This window comes from Mustela lutreola, chromosome 9 (genome assembly GCF_030435805.1).
Source record: "Mustela lutreola isolate mMusLut2 chromosome 9, mMusLut2.pri, whole genome shotgun sequence".
In the NCBI taxonomy this organism is placed as follows: domain Eukaryota; kingdom Metazoa; phylum Chordata; class Mammalia; order Carnivora; family Mustelidae; genus Mustela; species Mustela lutreola.
This window is the reverse complement of record NC_081298.1, coordinates 141880955-141895251: the sequence shown is the minus strand read 5'-3', so window position 1 is coordinate 141895251 and position 14297 is coordinate 141880955. Positions and strand designations below refer to the sequence as shown.

At 48.3% G+C, this 14297-nt stretch overlaps 1 long non-coding RNA gene across 1 annotated transcript; it reads right to left on the bottom strand.

Moving 5' to 3' along the window:
- Nucleotides 1-5401: 5401 nt before the first annotated feature.
- Nucleotides 5402-14052, bottom strand: LOC131807425 (uncharacterized). The gene is made up of 3 exons (XR_009344483.1): nt 9460-14052; nt 8447-9325; nt 5402-8367 (listed from the first exon to the last, which is right to left on the bottom strand). It is a non-coding gene; the product is annotated as an uncharacterized LOC131807425 (long non-coding RNA).
- Nucleotides 14053-14297: the final 245 nt, after the last annotated feature.

Genomic DNA, 14297 nt, shown 5'->3' with positions numbered 1-14297 from the left:
TCAGGTCATGATCGCAGGTTGAGGGATCAAGTCCTCTGTCGGGCTCCCTGCTTAGCAAGGAGGCTGCTTCAGGATTCTATCCCTCTCCCTCTGCCCCTTCCTTTTCTCTCACACACCGGTGCTTTCTCTAAATAAATAAATAAAATCTAGGAAGGAAGGAAGGCAGGGAGAGAAAGTTCCCAGGGGCGAGGCGAGAGACAACTGGTAGAGCAGGAACAGGGACAGACGTTCAGTTTTGCAAGATGAAAAGATCTTTGGAGACGGTGTTGGATACACAGCAACGTGAACAGACTTACCATGACTGAACTAAACATCGAGACACGATTACCATAGTAGATTTTACCGCAATTAATTTCTTTTAATTTCCTAAAAGGGAAGACATTCAGATAGTACAGAGGTTAGATACTGAAAATATGAAATGTGAAATAGAAAACTCAGAAACACAGAAATCATTTGCTTCGGTAGTTAGCTCTAGAGCGCACACTGTCAGGCACCACATTTTCTCAGCGAGGCTGGGTCACGGGGCCCAGAGAAAGAGAACTGGAAAATTCAAAGTGTGGGATTTGCAACACAGAAGATACATGCTGGTGTGGAAACCTGACAGTGAGCCTGAAAATGAGTTCTCAAGTCACAAGGAAGATCCTGAGAAGGAGCCAAGCATGCACCCTTTCGGCTTCAAATATCTCTTTCAATGTCTCTGTCTCCACCTGAGACTCATCAGACCAGGTGTCTGAATTTTAGTGCAAAAACCATGATCTCTGCATGGTGAGGGACAGAGGGAGAAAAGTTTCCAGAGGTCGAATGCACTTCAGAAGCATCAAGCTCAGCAGGCTGACTTTCTGGAAGAGGAAGTACCAGGCCAGACCGGAAGTGGTGTGCCCCCAAACCAGGCAGGAAAGGAAGGACACGGCCGGACCGACACCCTGGGGAGGCCGGCACCTGCTCTGACTCCTGCCCCATTTGGAAATGTTCCCTGAAAAGGCTGGAAATTTGGTGGGGAAAAAAAAAAAAATCAGAAAACATAAGGATTTGAAAGTAGAAAACTGGCCAGTGGGACTTAAATAGTTCTTTTAACATTTTCTCCAAATGTGTACTGTTTGACGTTTCCACGAGCCCGGGGAAATGACATGCTGACACCACGCGTCCTGTGCGCGGCAGGCTCCCGTCGCCTAGGGAGGACAGGACACCGTGTGCCGCTGCAGCCGGCAGGTCCGCGAGGGCGTGCGAGCCAGCAGAGCCTGGGCTGGCCTGCACAATGTCACAGCTCCCACCCACGGAGCACACATCAGGTACGTCAGGGCAGGAGAGCGCTTTCTAATAATTCACAAAACAAATTTGAAAGGCAGATATTATCAGCTTTAGGAATCTAGAGCTACTCTGAAGGCCCTTCTAACTGATCTGACAACGGACATTCAGACAGGGGAGGCAATTTGTTAATTTCCCACCAGCTCAAAAAAGGCAGAAATGAGATTCCTTGCAGATCTTTCAGAATTCCTTTCTCTCACTCGCTTGCTCTCTCTCTCTCTCTCCCACTTGTGCTTCTCTTGCAAAGCCCAGCTCTTTCCTGCTATGGGTTTCAGCCTGGCCCCAAGGCAGTAAGAATTCACAGGAACATCCACACTTCTTATGCAATTTTACTACAATTGGCATGGAAACCTTCAGACCCCTGGAGTGCTTGCAAATTACAGCTCAGTAGAATATAGATCAGAGAGACAGACAGAGACAGGGAGATGGAGAGAGAGACACAGAGAGAGAAATGAATTCACTGATACTTTGGGTTTTTGACAAAAAAAAAAAGTAAACAGTACCTCTTTGTTCAAAAGTTCCATGTCCCCTTGATGCATCGAGATGTCATCTGTTCCTTCCCCTGCTGAGGCTCTTGGCCCGCCCTTCCTGGAATTGGCCGCCCCCTGAGCCGGGAACGCTGCCCCCGGCTGCCATTGGCACTGCCCAAAGTAGGCCAGCTGGGGCAGGCAGGCGCTCCACATGTCCTCGGCCCCTGCCAGCCCTGGAAGCTCCGCACGGGGCCCAGATGCCCTCTGCTGCACCCTCTGCTCCATCAGCTCCTGTCACAGAGGATGGGCCACCTGCCCCTCGAGTCTTTGTTCATTTGCTCCTGGTATGTGCCAAGACTAACCCGGGCCGCTTCCCGTTATGGATGCCTTGCCCTGCACTTCGGTGTTGTCCTGGCTGGTTAGCAGGGCCTGGAAAACCACGGCAGGCCATGTGCACTGTGCTGGTAACATCGGCCTCTATCAGAGATGGGAAGAAGGGGTGAGATCTCAGGATGTCATCGCTGGAGGTGCCCCAGGGAGCCTCACTTCCTGTGGTTTGAACACTGGTCACCGTGGAAACCACAGATAGAAAACAGGTAAGGCAGAGAGCCTTGGGCTGGAGAGGGAGCAGAGGACTCAGACCCTTTCTGGCTCCTGTTCCTTAGGATGCTCCCCAGCCACCCCCACAAAGCAGAGAATGCAGCCACAGATCTAACCAAGCCTCTTGATTCCGCTCATGAGGAAACAGACCCATGAGGAAGACAGGCTAGCCCAGGAGATTCACACTGACTTTTAGCAGAGGAGAGCCTCTCCATGGGAGTCCAGACCCTCCCTCATCCAGATGAGATTCAGCGCAAGGTGGCTACTCACTAGGTCACCGACTGCCCACCTGGACATGTCTTTCAGGTCACCTTCTGCTCCTTAACCTGGCTCTCCTCTCCACCAACCTACTTTTTAGTGTGTGCAAATTTACATTTAGATGGAGAACATGGTCCATTTGCTAAGGTACATTTCAGTAAGTGACAAATTCCAGGATGGCCGTGCATTAGTTACAACCAATTAGGAGGAAATTATCACTGTAAAGTGCTCCTACCCACCGTGCTGGGACAGAAGCCAACACGAAGCATTTACTAAGTCTTACCTCATCGGGTCTACAGACAGTGGAGAGGTTCAAATCTAATTCAATAAAAGAGTTGATGTAAAGACTGAGTCAGTAGGACTATAAATTCCAGTAAGTGAACCAGACAGAGGTGACTTCATAGAGCCACACTTGGTTCACCTCCTCTCTCCACCATTACCAACACAGCAGATGTTGGAAAATCTTGCTGTTTTGAAGATATAATAACATGTGTTCAAGTCCAGGCTGTTCCACTTGAAAGATGTGTGAGCTGGAGATCATTCATTCTCTTGCATGGAAAATAGAGACCATTATACACATGTACCTTGTTGGACTTCAAATGGGTAAAACGGGCAGAGACTCTATCCAGCACATAGTAACTCTTCAGTCAATGGCAGCACCATCCCCACGTTAGCATTTCCTATACAGCAGTGTTACCTCGTAATACTTGTTAAAGCAAATAGGCATCATGGCCCTAATAAATGGAGTATTTAGTGCCAAACATATGCCAAACACTTGAGTACCTCTTAAGTAGATTCAAAGAAAAATGTAGCTCTTCCCATCAAAATAATTTACAAGATATGTGATAAAAAAAATAAAAACATATTCTAACACCAGAATAATTTCAAATGGATCAAAAAATAAAAGTAAGATAATCACAAACCAAAAGAAAATTAGGACACACAAATTTTTTTTTTTTCTAACTTACCTTGGAGTTGGGAGGAACTTTCAAAGCTAAACAAGAAAGGCAGAGACACAATGATGTTTGTAGCAGTTTTTTTCATAATTGCCAAAACTTGAAGGCAACCAAGTAAGTATATTAAAAAAACAAAACAAAACAAAAACAAAAACAAAAAACCTTGACCCATCCAGACAATGGAATATTATTCAGTACTAAAAAGCAATGAGTTTCAAGCCATGAAAAGACATGGAAGGGACTCAAATGTATATTACCGAGCAAAAGAGGCCAATCTGAAAAGACTACGGACTGTATGATTCCAACTCTATGACATTCCGGAAAAGGTAACACTGTGAAGACAGTAAACAGATCAGAAATTGCCAGGATTTAGGATTGGGGGATTGGAAGATGCATAGACAGAGCACTGAGGCATTTTACAACAGTGAAACTATTGTGCATGATGCTATAGTTATGGGTACGTGTCATTAAACATGTGTCTAAACCCACAGAATGTACAATGCAGGGAGTGAACCCTAATGCAAGCTACAGACTTCGGGTTAATGATTATGTGTCACTAGAGGTTCACTGTGTCAAATCTCCCACCCTGGCTGGCAATGTTGACAGTGGGCAAGGTGTGCACCAGTGGGGATGGGGCTACATAAAAGATTTCTGTACCTTCTTCCCAATTTTGCTGTGAACCAGAAACTGTTTTAGAATCAAGTTATAGTACAAAGCTATTATCATCAAGACAGTGTGGTACTGGCACAAAAACAGACACAGAGAGCCCAGAAATGGACTCTCAACTCTACAGTCAACTAATCTTTGACAAAGCAGGAAAAAAGATCCAGTGGGGGTGGGGGAACAGTCTCTTCAATAAATGGTGTTGGGAAAATTGGACAGATATATACAGAAGAATGAAACTTGACCATTCTCTTACACCATACAAAGATAAGCTAAAAATGGATGAAACCTCAATGTGAGACAGGAATTCATCAAAATCCTGGAGGAGAACATAGGCAGTAACCTCTGCAACATTGGCCATAGCAAATTCTTTCAAGACACTTCTCCAAAGGCAAAGGAAACAAAAGAAAAAATGTACTTTTGGGACTTCATCAAGATAAAAAGCGTCTGCTCAGCAAAGGAAACAGTCAGCAAAACAAAGAGGCAACCCATGGAATGGGAGAAGATATTTGCAAATGACAGTACAGACAAAAGGCTGATATCCAGGATCTATAAAGAACTCCTCAAACTCAACACACACAAAACAGATGATCATGTCAAAAAATGGGCAGAAGACATGAACAGACACTTCTCCAAAGAAGATATACAAATGGCTATCAGACACATGAAAAAAATGTTCGTCATCACTAGCCATCAGGGAGATTCAAATCAAAACCACATTGAGATACCACCTTACACCAGTTAGAATGGCCAAAATTAGTAAAACAGGAAACAACATGTGTTGGAGAGGATGTGGAGAAAGGGGAACCCTCTTACAATGTTGGTGGGAATGCAAGTTGGTGCAGCCACTTTGGTAAACAGTGCAGAGATTCCTCAAATTTAAAATAGAGCTTCCCTATGATCTAACAATTGCACTACTTTCCTAAAGATACAGATTTATAGTGAAAAGAAGGGCCATATGTACCCCAATGTTCATAGCAGCAAAGGCCACAGTTGCCAAACTGTGGAAAGAACCAAGATGCCCTTCAACAGACGAATGAATAAAGAAGGTGTGTGATTATATATATGTATATGTATATATATATATATATATGACTCAGTGCCTACTTTGTTATGCATTTATTCTACAGATACACTCACAGAAATACACAAACACATTTAAGTATACACATACACTCACACACATAGGTATACACATACACACAACGGTGTGCATTTGCTGCAAGGATTACTATAGCTAATAGCCCAAACAACTGTCGGTCAGTCAAGAATCTGCTAAACACAAAGAATGAAAAGAGACAAACAAACAAACAAACAAACAAAAAAACCGGACTCTTAACCACAAAGAACACCCTGATGGTCGCCAGAGGGGAGATGGGGGGTGGGGTGGGTGAACTTGGCGATGGGGTGAAGGCGGCTGCGTAGGGATGAGCCCTGGGTAATGTATAGAATTAGTCACCCGCTGTATTGTACACCTGAAGCTAATACAACACTGGATGCTAATTATAACAGAATTCAAAAAGTAAAACATATTTTAAAAAGAATCTGTTAAGGGCGCCTGGATGGCTCAGTTGTTAAGCATCTGCCTTCAGCTCAGGTCATGGTCTCAGGGTCCTGGGATCAAGCCCCGCATTGGGCTCCCTGCTCAGCAGGAGCCCGCTTCCCCCTCTCCCACTCCCTCTGCTTGTGTTCCCTCTCTCGCTGTGTCTCTCTCTGTCAAACAAATAAATAAAATCTTAAAAAAAAAAAAGGAATCTGTCCAATAAATTAAGATTGCCATATACAAGGAAAACACCATACAGATGTGAAAATGAATTCAATAGAAACCTGTGTTCTCCTGTGAAAAATTCCAAGTTGTATTTTAAGTGAGAAACAAAGTATAAAACATGTGCATGAGGCTACCGCGTGTTTTAACAAACAGAAAACAAAACACAGGTCCAGGCATAGTCGTTTAATGCGTGTAAAAAGAAAAGAGGTCCGGTGAGAGCTCCTGAGCGGCGAGGCCACTTTCAGAAACGGAGGCGGATGGAGTGGTGGGCAGAGCAGGGTCACCGGCAGGAGGCTAGCGTCCGCTTAGATGCTGGGAAGGCAGCGGGGGACCTGGGAGTGACAGACACAGGTCATCTCGCATCAGGGACAGAGGGACAGCACCAGTAAGGCCCACAAAGGGGAAGGATCCCAGCCTCGGGGAGCCCCAGGAAGGAGGACCCATGGGCCCCAGGGACCTGAGGTGACAGAGGATCCCATTTAGCACACTTCCCTCCAGGTGACGGAGGCCAGCGGCACAGGGAAATGCACACCTGCAGCAACAGTTAAAGGAATGAGATGTGTTTTTGCCTGAAAGAAGAACCCCAGAACCCCAGAACCCCAAGAACTGCCTCCAGAGAGGAGGCCCCAGGGCCCTGTGTGCTTCTCAGGAGAACTGAAGGGGAAGAGGCTGGGAAAGAGCCAGAGTCTGAGCAATTCCTCACAGGGGCCCCTGCCTCTTGCTGGGAGAAGGTTCCAGCTTCCAGGCGAGGGGAGTGGGCGGACGGGTGAGCAGGTGGGGAGGGGCACTTACAGCTGCTTCTCTACCTGCGCCCCTGTGATCCTGAGACCCCTGGGGACTCGTGACTCCATGTGGGGTCCGTATTGGTGGCTGTAGCTAGTGGCCAGTAGGAGCCCTCGCTGGCCAGCCGCCTCGCCCCCAGGAGCCCCTGCGGACCCCCAGGAGTTTAGAGATAACAAATCCCAGTGCTGGCTGGGGGCCGGCCCCTGTGCCCGAGGCCTCCCCAGGCTGACCAGCTCGGTGGATGTTTCCGGCAGGAAATCTGCCCAAAGTGAAGGTGGACTGAGAGACAGGCGTGTGCAGCTTGACTTAAAGGGTTAGAACAGGAGTTTTCCATGCTGGCTGAAATCTCACCTCATAAAATCCTACTCATCAGACGGGTGGGCGGGAGCGGGGAGCTTACACTCCTGCACCCGGAGGCCCCGCGTAGAATTTAAAAGCCACGCTAAGGAGGCAGAGCCCTGGGAATGGAATTCCTGCCGCCGGGCGGGCACTGGCCTGTGGCCTCCAGTGAGCTACTGAGCCTCCCCGGATCTTCCTCGATTCATCAGCAAAATGCAGATGCCCGTGCTACCTGCCTCCCAGGTTGTCTGGAAAATGAAAAGAGTTAATGTCTCTAAGGTGGTCAGAGCCACACACAGCAGGACGTGAGAGCTGCAGAAACGCCATCGCCTAAAATCCAGCCCCTTGGTACGCTAGAGCCGGCCGACGATTTCCCCGAATTTAGTCCTCGAGTTAAGGACCCTCCTGGACCTGAACCCCGCTTGCCAGAGGCCCCACCCACCACCAGCGTGTCCCTGGGGGCAAAGAGGACCCCCCCTCCGAGAGCAGCTGCAGACTCAGCAAGCCCCTGCTGCCTCACCCCCACAGCCTGACCCGGTGCTGATGCCCCTTTCTCGAGGGGTCTGGCCAGACCTCCCAGAAAAAGCTGCCTGGGCCTCTAGAATTCCAGCACTTCCCACCGTACTCAATACCACTTGACTTTCCATTTCCTCCTGAAAGAAGAAAGAAAACAGTAAGAAAAGAGAGAGAGAGAGAGCTCGAGGGAAAGAGGGAGGGGGAGGGAAGGGGCGTCTCTCCTCGGCTACTTACAGTCTTAGCGGGACAGTAAAAGAACAATATATTGCAAATGTTGGGGCGTGCTGCAGAAATGTCGGGAAGAAAAAAGTGGCTTCTCTAGTGCTGACTCCCAGTGAGCACTTACGAATCCTATTAATTAAAACGGCGTGTGTGACTTTGTGACATTTCACTGCGCTGCGGATAACGCGTGTGTGGACCCGGAGAACCCGGGCTCTTCTGGGAAACACGGCAGCCGTGTGTGGCAGCTGCCGGGAAGAGCTGAATCGCTGGGGAAAGACTACGGGAAGCCAAGAGCAGGCTCAACTCGGGTCTTCAAGGGAAGGCGGGACACAGGTTCACGCCACGAACTCCCCCAGGCCGGCCGGGTCCCGACACTCCGAGGACAAAGGCCCGGAGCTGGCGTCCGTCCCCCGGCTTCACCGACCTCAGGAAACACAGCGTGCCTCAACGACACAGAATTGGCTCTTTAAAAGAAACTTTTCTGCAGCTGTAAAACAAAGTGGGCCTGAATCACCTTTGATCTCCCGCTACCGCAAGGACCGCATCTCACCCGTTCCGTCCCGTACCTGCCAGCGGGCACCAAAGCCTCAGGTTTGCGGCACCAGCCAGGCCTTGTCCCCTCCGCGTGGAGCCATCGGCTCCCTGGCTGACACAGCCCCTCTCGCCGCCTTCGGAGCCCTGGACACATCAAGCAAAGTTCATTATCTCAGGAGCTTTGCCCGGGCCACTGCCTCTTCCGGGCCCCTGTTCCCTGATAACTGGACAGCTGCCTCCCCACTCCCCTCAGGGGCTCAAATAGTACCGGAGCAGAGAAGACTTCACACAAAACCCAATCTGAAATCTCAACGCTTCCCCCAGCTTGGGGCTCCCAGGCTCCCTCAAACGCTTCCCGGTTGGCGCTGGTATCCTCCGAAGGTTCCTTCTTCATTCTTGTGTCCCTCCCCCAGAGAGGGGGGCCGGGTCCCTGTCTGTCTGAGGCTGTGTGCTCGCAACTACTTCTAGAGTCACCGGCACTTAGCAGAGACTCTGTGCCTGAATAAACAAGTCTGCGCGACCAGAACTTTCCTCCCGGGAAGGCCAAGGAAAAGAGCGGAAAGAGCGAAGATCTACGGTCCTGGGTCCCGAAGTGAGCTCCAGGCTCCACTCCTCATCAACTGGGACGGCGGGGAGGTCTGTAACTTCTCCTGCTTCAGCTACAAAAGGATAGAAATCGGGACGCACTGAGAGGCCTTTTAAAGTACCCTCTGCAACCACGAAGGGCCGCACAAATGCAATGTTCTGCAGACCTAGGTACTTGCTTTCTAGTTCACGTACTTAGAGCGTCATCGAGACGGACTCTGCCATCACTTGTGGCATCGTAGCACGGGCGATGCGAGGCTACGCTGGCTGTAGATGATTCCAGGCTTTCCTGTGAACGAGCCCTAGGACCTTGGGCTGGCTGGTGACTTCACAGGATAGAAAAGACAACAGAAGAAGTTGATCCATGAGTTCGAATATCCCTGAACTCTTAATTTTTGTTGATTAGCAAATTAAATAAGAAACCAGTAATCTTCTACAAAGTATAGAAAAACATATTCACCATGCTTAAACTCTGGGATAAACTTGCTCTGCACTGTAGCGAGCCTCCTGTAGAAAACAAAGTGTAGGTCGATCATTTTCCAGAGCAGGTTTGCCGACTCCCAAAATAAGTCTGCCGTGACTGTGAAGAGCTGTGCTTCCCTTCCAGCCCAGAGATGTGTGAGCGTCAGAGGTGCTCAGCGCGATGGAAGGAGAAAGAAGGAAGCGGACCTCAACACGGTGCCTTTTCTGGGCAAGGATTTTTCATCACGGTGCCTGATTTCTCTCTCGCATCAGATATCCGAGGAACACGATGATGTCCTCGGTGGAGAAATTGGAAAATAAAGTCACACTAGAGTTAAGTCACTTGTCCACAGAGCTAACAAAAGCCACAACCCAAATCCCAGCCTGAGTCTGACAGGCAGGAGATCCGTTCCTGCATTGGACAAATACTTATTGGACTCCTGTTCTATGCTGGCCCTGTTCAGGGCACTGGGGTGACAGCAAGGAGCCAAGCCAAGCCTCTGTCTTCATGCCGTGTACATTCTAGGACACAGGTACAAATAAGCACATATAAGTTACAGATAGAGTTATAGAAATACAAACATATATGGATACAGTTATGGGTGTGGTTACAAATGTTGTTGTAGATACAGTTCTTGGTGTGGATATGTAGGTGCAGATGCAGTTACGGATGGGTATGACAGATGGAGATGTGGACAGAGACACAGGCATGGACAGTCAGGGGTAGAGACAGGTAGCGCTAAGAGGAAGAGAAAGAGGGGATGGCATCTTAGACTGAGCGATGGTAACGCCAAACGGACTTGAAAGAAGACCCAAATAAGGACCCCGAGGGTGGTATCCATTCGAGGCGGCTTGCAGGATCAGATCGGTGCCGAGCGACAAGTAGACAACTGGGGGCAGTGGGGGGGGGCGGGGGGCGCCAGCCAAGAGGCCAGTGCAGCTGCACGCAGAATGGGTGCTCCAGGGGCCGTGGTGATGGCCCCCTGAGAACTGGTCCCTCCTCAGTCACGATGTCGCACTAGACTCCACTAGGCAATTTCAAGGGATTTTTTAAATAAAAGACTCATTCACCTCAAAGTTCTGTGGGAGCAAGGGCGTTTGGCATCACCTTACCTCCCCACCGCGTGCTTCCCAAGTTCGTGAAACAGTATGGAGGTGCTATAGAAAGAGCCGACCCCGGTGGGATCCTGTTAGGACTTGACAGAGTTCCATCCACTCCGCAATGATGACCTCACGGCCTGGGGAAGGGCGAGCTCTGGGACCCCTTCCAGCCTGAACTCTGGTTTCACAAGCAGAGGGACTTACGCAAGGTCATGTGGCCGCTCAGTGGAGGCCGATTCCGACACCTGCTGCAGCCCGTTCGCTCCCGCATCACGTCTTACTCACGCACGTCGTTTATTGAAAGAACGACCCCTGTTCCTGAAACCCGTCTCCGAATTTTCTACCAAACCCTAACCTCGTCTTTTATGCAAGTTTTCTCCAGGTAGAAAGAGACCAGAGCCCCGAGTCAGAATATTTGGCAGCATGCGGAAAACTCCTTAATAAAGCTCTGACTATAGAAAATGCTGAAAGAAATATTCCATGCCTTCAAACAAATCCACGTTTTGGGGTTGCTTTTCTTTTTTTAACAGCTGACTAGAATATTTGGGAGGGCTTTTTTTTTTTTTTTTCTTCCAATTAAAACTCAGAAAATAATCTTTCCTACCCCAAAGATGAACACAAAATGCATTACAGTTGGAAGAGCTTATAGACCAGGTTCAGCCAAAAGTGAAATTTGATAGTTCCTCCAAATGCCTTATTATTTCAGAGAAATGGGACACGCCCTCAATTATGGCAGAATAAGCACAACCATTAATATCACGTATGTTAATAAAAATCTTGGAGGCTTCACAGGGAAGTTTACGATGTGTTTTCTAAACCATGGTATTTTGGTAATTGGGCAGTCATTACAAGAGCTCAGACCTTGTGGAATCCATTAGCCATACCCTACGTGCACAGTGCCGGTTGCATTTTGAGTTATATAAGGAAGGGGCTCAGGAGGGGAGGTTTTAAAAGCAAATAAACAAGAACATAAAAGCCCCAGAATGTTCCTTAAAGCCAGATCTCTAATCATAAACCTCACAAGGAAGAAAATGTATGCTTGCATATGGATGTACACAAATATGTCTATGGAGGTGCCTATGACATTCAACACATCAGCGTTGCTGACACGGTCTACTGTGTTACAAAGAGCCCTGGAGAAAGATCCCGAAAACTTCCTTCCATTCTTGCCTCTGCTGCTAACGAACCCTACGACCCGAGGCAGCACAAGTCTTCCTCTTGGACTCATTTTCCACGACTGTTAAAGAAAGAGATTGAGTTCGCTGATCACTAAGGTCTTTCTTTGAATATTTTTCTGACCCCGGGGCTGTATTTAGAATTCTTGAAGCAAGAAATTAGCCACCTTTAAAGACATGCTACTTTGACCTAGAAATGTTCCATGTTTTGTTCTTTGTTCTCCCATTAGAGCAGACATTTAAATAAAAATGAAAGAAATCACTGTTGTTTTTCCAAGCACGGTTTGTGTGTAATGAGGGAAGTGATTATCTCTGCACAAGACCAGCTCCCTTGAAAATGTTCAAAATTGGTTCTTTTCCTCCCTCTAGTGGAATCCTGCTATATTTGCTTTGGATGGAATTGTAAGTCTGCATCAGGCAAACTAGAGGAAAAGAGCTGGCATGACGAAGTCACAAGCAGGCATCAAACCAAACATAATGCTTTGCAAGTTTAGTGCCCAACCATCTTATATATTTTACTTTGTTTAAAAAAATTCAAGATTGGGCGCTTGGGTGGCTCAGTGGGTTAAGCTGCTGCCTTCGGCTCAGGTCATGATCTCAGGGTCCTGGGATCGAGTCCTGCATCGGGCTCTCTGCTCAGCAGGGAGCCTGCTTCCCTCTCTCTTTCTCTGCCTGCCTCTCTGTCTACTTGTGATCTCTCTCTGTCAAGTAAATAAATAAAATCTTTAAAAAAAAAAATTCAAGATTAGCAATAAAAAGTTGCAACATTGATTTACACCCATGCAGAGCCTTCAATTAGAATACTCAGGTCCAAATTAGATAGTTTGTATGTGATTTGTGCCCAGAAGAATCTTAAAGTTAGTTCAAGTATAAAAATCAGTGGGTCAAGGGCAGTCATTAAGTATCTGCCTTCAGCTCAGGTCATGATCCCAGAGTCCTGGGATCAAGTCTCACACCAGGCTCCCTGCTCAGCAGGGAGTCTGCCTCTCCCCCACCCTCTGCCCCATCCCCTGCCCATGCTTGATCTCTCTCTCACTCTTGCTCTTGCTCTTGCTCTATGTCAAATAAATAAATAAAATCTTAAAAAAAAAAAAAAAAATCAGTGGGTCGAAGCATTTGACTGAAGAAGACACGTGACCCAGCCCTCAACAACAAGACACAGTGTTTGGCAAGACATGTTCATGTCAATCCAGTTTAACGTGTACTCACACCTGTTTCATGGGAAGGTCTGTTTCCATCTCTCTGAAACGATTCTCGACACCCCCGGGCAGCATAAACCATACCCTGGTTTGCCTTAAACATCCACACCAGCCACAGAAGGTGTGGCGAGGATGTGATGACGTGTGTGTCTGCCTCCGCATCTGAGGCCATCTCCCTCTCCCGAGAAGCCTTGCTCCACTTCAGAGGAGGCAGAGAGGGGGGAAAGACTCCGACACCGTCAGACACACTGTGACTTCAAAGGCTCTCCCATCCGGTCGTCTAAAAACCACGGTGATGAAAAGTTAATGTGTAAGTAGAATCAAATATTTCTATGCTGGCTGGATTCATGGTGCTGAGGCCCATGCCCTCCAGTTTCCTGCCTCCAGGCTCTGCCCTAGACCCGAGAAGATCGGTTCAGTAAGGGGACATCGAAAGCACCTCTGTCTCCCTTTGGGACCTCAAACTTCTCTGAACCAACTTCAAGTCATGTCAGAATAAACCAGAATGTGCAGAATGGCTGAGCAGAGGAGGCCTTGACATCTACTTGCTTGACTGCTCCTTGACATTTGACTATGCCCTGAGGGTCCAGGAGCCCCCAGAGAGGAGGATTTGGAACTGAACTGGCCATGAGGCCGACTATGGCCGGGGCTGCAAGGAAGACAGACTCGGGAGATCCAAACGCCAGTGAGATCCCACAGAGGCCAAGTTCATCATGAAGGACTACAAGGAAAAAATCTCACGTGCCTGTGCCAGCAGGGCCAACCACATCCAGTTAGAGAGAGGCTATTCCCCTCACCCCCATGGTGGCCCAAATGGCCTCCCTCACCCAGGCACCCAGATGCCATCTTAGAGAGGGGCCAGGGTGAGGCTTGGAACATGGGAGGATCTGATCCACTGAACATTTTCTCTCCAAGCGTGGGCATTACCTAGAAGGACCATTAAAAGCTCGTGTTATATTAAGTTTGAATCTGATAGGAGTAAATATCTTCCCTCTACTACCCAGTTACGGTGCTCATGAGAAAGACCAAATTATCAATAGGCAACACGACGGGAAAACATTTTCTCCTAGCTGTAGATTACAGCTCTAAGTTGAATGAATTTCATGAAGCATCTGAAGGGAGGGGGCGGGAGGGGGCGGGAGGCCAGCGACCCTTTCTCCTGTCCCCACTCATACACGGAAAACACCGAAGGATAGGAACCAAACGACTTTTACCGAAGTCTGAAGGTTCAAGTGGACTTGCCGGTGGATATATTGGCCAAGGTGAAGCGTGGCTGAGTGGCCGGCTCCTAGAGCAGCGTGCATATGAAGAAAGCCTAAGGCCCAAACCCCCGTCTTTCAGCACACCTGCAATCAGATTGC